This window comes from Heterocephalus glaber, unplaced genomic scaffold, assembly GCF_053883595.1.
Source record: "Heterocephalus glaber isolate CG9 unplaced genomic scaffold, H.glaber_assembly_v1.0 deba00001461, whole genome shotgun sequence".
Taxonomy (NCBI): Eukaryota; Metazoa; Chordata; class Mammalia; order Rodentia; family Bathyergidae; genus Heterocephalus; species Heterocephalus glaber.
The window spans coordinates 16,882,706-16,893,949 of NW_028258308.1; the positions used below are offsets into that span (position 1 = coordinate 16,882,706).

General features: G+C 39.1%; 1 pseudogene; it reads left to right on the forward strand.

Moving 5' to 3' along the window:
• Positions 1-684: 684 nt before the first annotated feature.
• LOC101712168 (zinc finger protein 280D pseudogene) lies at positions 685-2,978 on the forward strand (annotated as a pseudogene).
• Positions 2,979-11,244: the final 8,266 nt, after the last annotated feature.

The following is an 11,244-nucleotide window of genomic DNA, read 5'->3' on the forward strand; positions in this document are numbered from 1 at the left end:
GAACATTTTAAATAAAACCTTGTTTTCCCACAGAAGACTTAGACCATGACCAATGTATACATATCACAATAATATGTTTAGCAATGTAATTCCCACAAGGCTATGGAAATTATTGGGGTCCCCTCTGTGAACAAAGTCTGGAATAAATTTTTCCAGGCAGCTGCTCCTTTATTTATCAAGGGGAGTCCTGTCCAGTAGTTTTCCTAAGCCCAAGAGTTTTTCTTATCTTAACAAATTTTTGGATGACCTGCAAGAGCTAGATCATAACAATCAACACATTACTTTGACCAATGAAAGATTCTCAAGTTATACATAGACAACAATATGTACTGAATTTGTACTTTTTTTTTTTTTTTTTTTTGGTACCAGGGATCAAACTCCAGTCCTTGCGCTTGAGCAGCAGGTGGCGAAACCACTGAACTAAATCGCCAGCCCTGTACTGTATTTGTAAAACCAGTTGACATTATTTGGATCATCTGGAAACCTGGGGAAGCATGTCTTTAATTATATTCATCTATAAGCCAACTTGAGTTACAGGCAGACATCATAAAAAATCCAAAATCCCAGAAGAAAAAAAACTCAAATATAACAGCGGTACACATTTTAACAAATTGAACAGACAGACACACACACACATAAGACAACTTGTTTATAAACAAGAGCGCACTCCAGCCGCCTGCCGGAGCCTTCCTGGCCCGGGCGCCACTCCGCAATGGAGCCGCTACCTCAGCCGCACGCTCCTCCTCTTCCTCCTCCTCCTCAGGGCTGCCGTCAGGTCGACTCGCTCCACTCACGGTTCTCACTAAGTTGCCCAAGCTGGCCCATCCTCTTGCCTCAGCCTCCCAAGAAGCTTCAAGTAGAGAGGATTACAGAAATGGTTTCACTATGTGGTTCAGGCTGGCCTTGAGCTCCTGTATATCCTTGAGCTGCCTTGAACTTGCAGTGCTCCTCCTGCCTCAGACTCCTGAGAGCTAGGATTACAGGAAAGAAAACCGAGGCATAACTTAACCACCTTGTCTTGGAGTCACATGGTACCGGGAATCGAACTCGGATCCTTGAGCTTGCGAGGCAGACGGTGGAACCACTGAGCTAAATCCCCGGTCCTAGTATCCTTTCATTTTAGTTTTTCTACACAGTAAAACTTGTCAGATAATTCAAAAATGGCAGAACTCTTTATGGAATGTGAGGAAGAAGAGCTGGAACCATGGCAGAAGAAAGTAAAAGAAGTTGAAGATGATGATGATGATGGTGAGCCAATCTTTGTTGGGGAGATAGCAAGTTCAAAACCAGCAAATTCAAATATTTTGAATAGAGTTAACCCCGGCTTGTATTCAAGGGGAATAAAGAATGGCGCACTCAGTCGAGGTGTTATGGCTGCATTCAAGCCTACAAGTCAATACTACACGAACTCAACATCAAATCCAGCGTCTGCCTCACCAGTAAATTTTCATCCTGAATCTAGACTTTCAAATAGCTCTGTTATTGTTCAGCCCTTTTCTAAACCTGGTTATATAACGAATCCATCACAAGCTGTATCTAATAATTCTTCAGAGTTACTGTTTGATTTGACCCAGGATACAGGATTATCACCTTACCAAGGGGGACCAGCACTTTCTATAGCATGTGTGAATGAAAGTTCATTTATATCAAAACGTCCTTCAGCTTCTGAAGGAAACAGTGTTAATCCAAAAAAGCCTAAGCCCAGTGAAAGTGTTTCTGGAACAGATTCCTCAGCTGTGTTCCCTTTAATTAACTCACCTTCCCAGACATCTTCCCAGGTTATGCCATCAAAAGGTGCAAATACCTCATCAAATCAGTCTAAAAATGGAACACCCTTTCCAAGAGCTTGTCCAAAGTGCAATATTCATTTCAATCTTTTGGATCCTCTGAAAAATCATATGAAGTATTGCTGTCCAGGCATGATAAATAATTTTTTGAAACTGGCTAAAACAGAATTTTCAAACACAGCAAATAAGTCTGTTGATTCAGAGAAAGGAAAATTGATCATGTTAGTTAATGACTTTTATTATGGAAAACATGAAGGAGATGTCCAGGAAGAACAGAAGACTCACACAACCTTTAAATGCTTCAGTTGCTTGAAAATTCTAAAAAATAATATTCGGTTCATGAACCACAGGAAACACCATTTGGAACTCGAAAAGCAGAGCAGTGAGAGCTGGGAAAACCACACCACCTGCCAGCATTGCTACCGCCAGTTCCCCACACCCTTTCAGCTGCAGTGCCACATTGAAAGTACTCACACCCCCCATGAATTTTCTACCATTTGTGAAATCTGTGAATTATCATTTGAAACAGAACATGTTCTTTTACAACATATGAAGGACAATCATAAACCTGGTGAAATGCCATATATCTTCCAGGTTTGCAATTATAGATCATCATCATTTTCTGATGTAGAAGCTCATTTTAGGACATCTCATGAAAACACTAAGAACTTGCTGTGTCCATTTTGTCTCAAAGTTATTAAAATTGCAACACCCTATATGCATCATTATATGAAGCATCAGAAAAAAGGAATACATCATTGTACAAAATGCAGGCTGCAATTTTTGACATGCAAGGAAAAATTGGATCACAAGACCCAACGTCATTGAACATTTGTAAAACCTAAACAACCAGAAGGATTGCCTCCTGGAACAAAAGTTACCATTTGAGCTTCAGTTGCACCTCTTCAATCAGGATCTTCACCTACACCTTCTATTAGTGCAAACACTTCTACCCTTCAGCTCTCACCTCCAAGGACAAAAAATATAACTGCAAAAAATCCCACAAAATTAAACACAAGTAAACCTAATACACCCAAATCCAATGCCAGTAAATCTAATGGAAGTAAGCCTAATGGAAATAAATCTAAATACAAATCAAAAACTTCTAATGTGCAAAAGAAACAAAGCACATTGGCTAATAGCAATAAAAAGAGTAAAGTTAATACAGCATTGAGGAACTTAAGGTATGGTCAGGGCGTTCACAAGTGCATTGAGTGTTGTTCTGAAATAAAAGATTTTGCAAACCATTTTCCTACATACATCCACTGTAGTTTTTGCAGATACAACACTAGCTGTAGCAAAGTCTATGTAAATCATATGATGAGCTTTCATAATAACCGTCCAAGTAAAAGGTTTTGTATATTTAAGAAGCATTCAGAAGATCTCAGGGGCATTACTCTAGTGTGCCTTCATTGTGATTTCCTAGCTGATGTTTCTGGCTTAGATAATATGGCCAAACACTTACGTCAACACGAAACTCACACTTGCCACATTGTAACAAAGAAAGATGCAGAAGCAGCCCAGAGATTTCAAAAAATGTCCAGGGTACACCTGTACAGTGTCCCCCTTCGATGAACACAACTGATGCTTGTTCTGTCTTTCCAAAGAATGTGAATAATTTGACTGTGGGACCTGCTGTAGGTTGTGGCCTCAATAAATCATATTTTGGGGAGATTCCCTTCTTACACAGCTGGCCTTGCATAAGGCTGCTGCTGATTTGGCCAGATATGGCCTCAAGGCCCACCACATTGAGTATACTTCCCACTGGTGGCTTTGGCTCTTGATCTTAAGCTTATGGGGCAATTATGACCAAGAAAAGCTCATCAGATCAATTGGCTGCTGCCCTTAAATCATTCTGTAACATAAATGCATTCCAAGATATACAAAAACTCTGGTTGTTAGGAAATTCATGGCAACTTTAATATTCTTGGAACAGTAGGTCTCTATAATTGTGTTCCAAAATTAGTTATTTTTACTATTACTTAAAATATATTTCTCAATATTAAGTATAGTTTTTTCAGTGATACTAATTCTCAGATTTTTTTAATTCTAAAATTTTTAACTTAATAGCTTGGTTTTCTGTTCTTTAAGTTTATTGATGTCTATTTTATGATTTCTATATTTCTGTTAAAACTTGTTTACTATTTGTTTTATAAAGAACTCCAAGAGAGTCCTTCAAATTCTCTTCAGATTTCATGTAAGCTGTCTGTTTGTAGCATTTTAATTTGGCTATTGCTCAGCCCCTTAGACCATTCTTATATTCTCTGTCCTGTTTCAGGATTATTAATATTATGTTAATAATTACGGGTTTTAAGGTTTAAAGAATCAGTAAGACTTCTGCTTACAGATCTTAGAAACAAGTTTTAAAGTAACATATTTGTATATCTATGTAATCTCTGCTTAGCCATTAATATAGTTCCTTTGGGTAATGGTAACATATTAAATATATATGGTAACCAACAGTTCACATGTTTCTTTACTATATATATTTTAATTTTGTCCTTTGTTTATCTTAGTTACATTGAATATAAATTTATTAAATAGTTTTGATACTATTACATTTTAATAAAAATTGTGGTGTTTAAATAAAAAAGAGTGCACTCAGATTATTTGGCCAAGTTGAATTATAATAACATAATTTTTAATTTTTTAACTATAAATAAGACTAGTCAGAACTTTGCAGACTAACAGAGATCTCTTGGAATAAGAATTAAAAGGAATAAAAATCTTCTACACCTATAAAAGTGAAGATGATTTTAAGACAAGCCTTATGCTGGCAATTTATCTGACTGGAATACCCAGCTATACCAGCTTCTCATTATTGTTTTTATAGCCATGGTTGTTCGATAGCCACATGTAATTGTTTCCTCTAAAGGAACAAACTGTTAAATATCTCCAGGGGGGTGTTCTCAGGCCAGGTTTTGGTACAGAAGAGACTAGGTGACACTCTTTGGAGCTAAGTATGAATTCCAAACAATGAGGGAAGAAGGCCTGTCGAGGCTCCAACCTGCTGGGCTGCAGACGTCTACCTATGACAGGTTTTTTTTCCATTTTGAAAAGAAACAAAGGAAAAAAAAGGCATCCTTGTCTATCCCTCTTGTTCGGTGCCCAATCTAAGGTGTCCCTTAGGCTTTATCTCATCCAGTGCCAGTGGCAGCTGACTAGAGGTTCAAGGAAGTGGCCAGAGCCATGTTAACTGTTCTTATCATTCTCTAATTTTGCCTAAGGACTGAAAGTCAGATAAATTTGGACTAAAAATTTTACATTTATTTCTTGAGAGTTTCAGGATTAACCCTAGACCAGTTTTCTATATGGCCCAGAGATAAAGGAAGGTCAGCTTTACTCTGGAAAGGTTCCAGGGAGGGGAGACTCAGCATTCTGGAAGCTTTTTCTTGAAATCCAGCAGCCAAAGAAGAGGGAAGTGCCTCAAACCAAACACTGTTGAGAACTGTGTTATTTCTCAGGGGCAGGGCAGTGGAAAGGGACAAGACTGCCTTTAAGTATGGCACAAGAACAAAATCTTAACCATCTCAGGTGTAGGAGGACATTTAGGACCAGGAGTTTTTCCAGAGTGGGTCTACAATCATTAGCAAAACATGTCTCTAGAGACAAAAGCTATGATTCACTCCAACTGAATCATCAAGCAGAAAAATCAAACCAATAATCAAAGAACCCAAATGGCTTTTTGCCTCTTGAAAGAGATTAAAGGTGTCCTAACTATATTGTTTAGGGCTTTTTAAAGTAAATTATTTTGAATCTATAATATTTAATTTATGATTTAAATACCCTATAGGCTGTTGAGCAGCTCCCTGATGTTGTAGAAACACTCCCAAAGCCATGTCTCACCTTTTATTAACATGCAAACTGAAATGATGTCCTATATGTAGGCATTTAGAAGTGCTTGTCTGAGCTTCTGGAATGCAGTCTGGGAACAAGGTCTGGGTTTTTCTATAAGCTGATGGGTTACACAATCTCATTACATCCTGTTATCTGAAGGCCACAAAAGCCTGTAATTTCCAGGAATCTCCTTAGCTGGTTTAGAGTCTTGGACTGTGGAAAAGAAAGAATTAGTTTAATTCTTTCTTCCCCCAGTCTTTGGGTTCCCTTAGATATAATGAGGCCTAAATATTTTACCTTATGGCTGCAAGTTGTGCCTTAGATCTAGAAACATTATAACCCCTGTCTGTTTAGAAAATTCAGCAGAGCCGAAGTCTTGGTTAGAAAGCTCTTCTGAGGAGACACATAGCATTATATTACCTACATATTATAAGATTGTGACTCTGGAAAAAACTATAGTATTTTCTTTTATCAAATCAGGATCTAGGGATGTCCTCATCTTTTTCCTGATAAACAGTTGACAATTTAAAATAATTGAAGGGCTTAGTTCTCATCTTTCTTAAGATCTTCCAGAATACATGCCTGAAAATGTCTTCTATTTTAGTCTATCTGACTGACAGGCCAGTAAGTGTTTGTATAGAAACTGCTTGTGTTCCAGTAGGAACCGGTTGTTCCCTTGGCTGCCTGTCTCTTGAGCTTCTAAATTTAAGATAATATTTGTCTCTATATGTAGTAGCAGCTTGTAATACTACTTGTCTCTCATTAGAAATCAATGTTTGGTTTAAGAGCAACATTACATCTTTCTAATCTAGTCTATAGGTCTAAGTAAATTCTCCAAAGACTTCAGTGTTCATATCAGGATCATCTGAAAATTTTAGATCTCATTTGACCTGTCCTAGATCACTGAGAGAAAAAGACACATAAACATAGGTAGTCCCATATTTGTCATTTACTTCCTGGAAGGGATACTGTCTTTGAGGGGTTTGAACAAAATTAGCTATGGGTGGATATAATCCTGTAGAGGTTTTAATTACAGCTGGCTTGGGAATTTCACCCTTAGATTTTAAAGGATAAGGGGGAGGGATCTCAGTCTCTAAAGGTCAAGTGGGAAAAATTTCAAGTTTGGCAGTAGGTGGAGCTTTCACTGAATCCCAGAAACTTTGTCCTCAGGGTCCAAAAGGCGAGGGCAGAAAGCCTCAGGTTTAATGATAAGGACCAGAGGAGCCTGGTCTTCCTGCAGCTTATATTTACACTTTGAACACAAATCAGGATTACCTCTTAATATAAAAAAAGAACTGGACATAAGGCAATTCTGATCATTTGCTCTCTTTTTACAGTATAATTCTAGTTGTGAAATGGTATCATAATTAATACTTCCTTCTGCATTCCATCCTGGCTCTAGAGGATAGGCAGGCCATGCTTGGGTGCAGAAGAATGTTAGGCTGTTTTTCCTCAGTATGTGAGGATCGAACTTCTGCCAGTGTTTAAGAATATATTCCAAAGGAGTAAGAGACTTTGACTTGGCATTCCCATATTCTGGAAAAAACAAACAGAAACAAGGTGCCCCTATGATTCTGATTGATTACTTATTCTCCTAGAGTGTCCTCCAGGATCAAAGCTCCATGGCAGGTGGCTGCCTTCTGGAGAGAGCCCAGAAAGTAAATTGGACTGGAATAGCCACCCTCCCAGGGAACTTGTGTTTTTACTCCCATATGAATTTCAAAACCCTAAGATAAAATTGACTTTAGTTGTAAAATCATGTCTTTTTGAAGGAAACATTGTTAGCCAAACCAATAATCAAAAGTATCTAAATCACTCTTTTCTAAATCTTTGAGAGAGAATGAGGCAGATAGATTAAAGGGCTGCACCTTTTTCCTGCAAAATAGATCACTTTTAGAGACAGAAGCAGAACAAAGCCTGAGCTGATCTTCGCCCTCAAAGAAAACCACCAAGACAGCTGTGCTATCTGATCACCTAGGTAACCTCCAGCAGCAAGACAAAGACTACACATTGTTCAAAGTTCACAAGGCACATTCGTCAGGTTTCCACAAGCACATAGAAGAAGAGAAAAGCTGGTTGAGATCCCTTCTTTCCTAGTTAGCAAAGCACAAATGCAAACCATTTCTCTGTTAGCTGCTCCATGTGAGGCCTCCTAGAGAGGTGCAGTCTAGTTGTAAAGCAGCCAAAGAGTTCTAAAGTTAATTCTCAAGAGCTTCAGAGTTTCTAGCCTATTAAAGATTTGTCAAACAATCTCTACTGAGTTACTGTTTTCTATTTGTGTCTGTCTTACTAGCAGAGAGAGAACAGTCCCATCCTGTAGCTCAGCTCTTAATGGAGGCTTGAGAAAGGGCCCTACCAGCATCATTTCAGGTCACTCTGAGACAGAGGATATCTGATGATCACTGAAAGGGTTACCTTTCACCTCACTGAGGAGTCCAGTTAGAGGACAATAGTTATGCGGAGATTTTTCTACTGATTGCCCATTCAGGCTGTTGGGACCTAGTTTCCACTGGGGGACCTTCAAGCATTTTCCAGAGAGTAGCCCTGGCCATGACCTCTCAGTTGTCACTCCAGTTTTCACTAGTTCCATGCAATCGGAGATCTGTCTCCTGAAAGGAATCTAGCTGCCTGTCTTGCCAGCATTTAGTTTACAATTTATTGGCCAAAGTGTTTTCTCATCCATAAATGATAAGAGCCAGACCTATGAAGAGAGAGAGAGAGAAGATTCTCCCCTAAACTAAATGTGGTTTGGTCCTTTAAGAGTTGTGTTTACAGAAATAGCTCCTTCTGGTTTCATCCCGAAGTCAGTTCTTTCCACGGGGTCTCAGGTTTAGTCTCCCAAGGAACACTGTTGCCCAGAGCACTAAGCAGGGATGTCACTTTCATGTGCCCCCCTGGACAGACAAAAGCTCCATGTCTCATCTAACCCAGAGACAGGGTATGTTTCCTGATCTAAAATGACTTCCCTATCTTCGGTGTTGGCAAGAACACTCATTTTCTAAGGACTTAACTTAAAGGTTCTTAGGAGAAAGAGAATGAGTACTTCAGAGATCCCTTCTGGCTTTATATGCCTCTATAAAGGAGAGTATAAGATTGGCAGGACAGATTCCAAATGAGACCAGGACAGGACATCTTTTCTTCTCATGCTCTCGGTGAGTTATTGAGACAACTTGCCCCTGAGTCATCACTCTCAGCCTGGAAAGCCGAGAGTGGGGAATCTCTAGAGCTAAGACTGCCTCCCCACCAGTGGACAATCAGACCAGAAAGAAAACTGAGGCAGAGCTGGCTCAACATTTTCTCTAGAGTATAGAGAAGGATTGGGCCAGACTGCTCAGTGAAACCTGTCCCCCAAGTCTTAAGAGCAGCTTCCAGCCTAGTGCCTCATTAATTGACAGCTGGGGTCCTGCATTTTATCAATAGGCATGTATATTTTTCAACTATAAACTAGATTTTACAGAGAGACCTATTTTTACTACATTTTCTAATTTACTGGTAATTATTGGTAAAGTTCGTGAGATGATGATCTAACATTATTTTTCCTCAGCATTGTCTAACAAGTCAATCAAGCAATCAATATAGAACAGAAATATAAAACCTTGTCTACAAAAGTAAAATATCCTTTTAAAGAAACATCATCATTTTAACAAAATGACAATGTATAAGAACTCAAAGTACAAAGCATTTACAAGAGGCACAAGCAGTGACAAACAAGAACAATTTTGGTTATTTAATATAATTTAACAATCAATAAAAGTAAATTCTTACCTCCTATTAATTATCTAGATGGGACCTCCAATAATGTCATGGGAAATATGAAATATGAAATGTTGTATCTCCCAACCTGTTATCTGTATGATATGCCAAGTTCTTGTTCTCTAGAAATCGAAGAATGTGTCCTAGGAATGATGGAGGTTAAAAGTAGGAAAATATTTATTGATAGGAAAGCTCCTGAAGGGCAAGAGGGATCCCGAGTGGGTAGCTGCTTTTACTTTTTAACAGCTTCATAGTATTCCATAACGTGGATGTTCCTGGCTCGATGTAAATTCCATGAAGGGACAGTTTTGTCTCTTTGGTCCACTGCTGTACCTCAGGGTGTAGAAGAGTGCTGGATATAAAATAGATACTATAAAAAAGATATTTGTTCACTGAATAAACAAATGTACCATAATGTTTTCAACCACTGCTCTATCAACAGTCGTTCAGATTGTTTTATCATTATTTCAAACATTGCTTCAATAAATGTCCCTTTAAATAAATCTTTATCCATTTGAATTAGTTAAGATTGAGCTTAGAAAGTAAAAGAAAATCCCAAATAATTGTGGCTTACCCAAGACAGATAGTTACCTGGCTTAAATTCAGAAAGTCAAAATGTGGTCAGGCTAGGCTAGTCTGGCCTTCTCTGGAGGTGGAGAAGCAGGCTTCTTTCACCTTTTTGGCTCTGACATTCATAGCTGCCATCCCAAAGGACATGGATTTTGTCATATTCTAGCCAGGAGTCTGCATTCCAGAGGGAATAAAGATGCAGGGCTGTGGAGTATGATTCCTTCCTTTGAGGCCATTTCCTAGAAGTTACTACTTCTGAATACTGTATATACTATTGCCTAAAACCAGAGCACCTGCTTGCACTTAACTGTAAAGGCTGACAGGAAGTGTAGCCTTCATTCTAGGAGGCCATGTCTAAGAACTGACATCTGGCAAATGGGATGGTAAAAGAAATAAAGAAATAAACAAAGAGTTGTGTGGTGCTCTCATTGTATCTTCACAACAATCCTATTAGTTAGTCACAGCTATTATCCCTTTTTACAGATGAGCAAGCAAGACTCAGAGGGGTTAAGTAATTTATCTGGAGTTAAACAGCTACAGCATCTGGTAGATTCCCTGATTGCATGCTTCATGTCTCCAATGTACTCCTCACTCAGAGCCTCTGCTCTCTGTACTCCCCTTGCTCTGATCCAAGATTAACCTTTCCTTCAAGATCCAGACCTTGACTCTTTCTTCAAGACACACTAGTAGTCTCATTTCTAGACCCTTAAAATCTGGAGCATTTATTTGATATTTATGAGTCTTTTGTATATATTTAAAATCTCATGCCCTTGCTTTCATGCTATGTAATAAGCTCCTTGAGGGCAGGGGCAGTGTCTCATCCATTTTTGGGGTCCCACCGCTAAGTACAAGGTCTCCTCCATCTCAGACAATGAGTGGAGACCACCAGAATGGTCCACTCCTATGTCAGTGAGCAGCAACTAATGTTCATTGGAGTGACCAAGAGTCTTCAGGAAAATGGTGGGCTGTGTCTAGAGACATCTGAGTGGGTTTTTAATTGATATTATCAAAATAAAACCTAGCAGCCCCAAAATTTTCATTTCAAGGACATCTAAAAGGATATGAGGAATTTCCTAATAAGAATCCCTGAGGAGACCAGATTTTGGCCAAAGGCTCCTTGTCTCTTGTGCCCTGAAGTAAGATGAAATGACAGTGCCTGAGGCTTAGAAGCCTTTTTGCTGGGGCAGCACTGGGCTGGCTAGGTTAGTTGTGGATGTGAGGGGAGAAGGGACTCTCTGGGGGGCCTCTGAAGGGTCTGCACAGGGAAGGGTGAAGAGCTGAGTGAACTTAGGCTGGG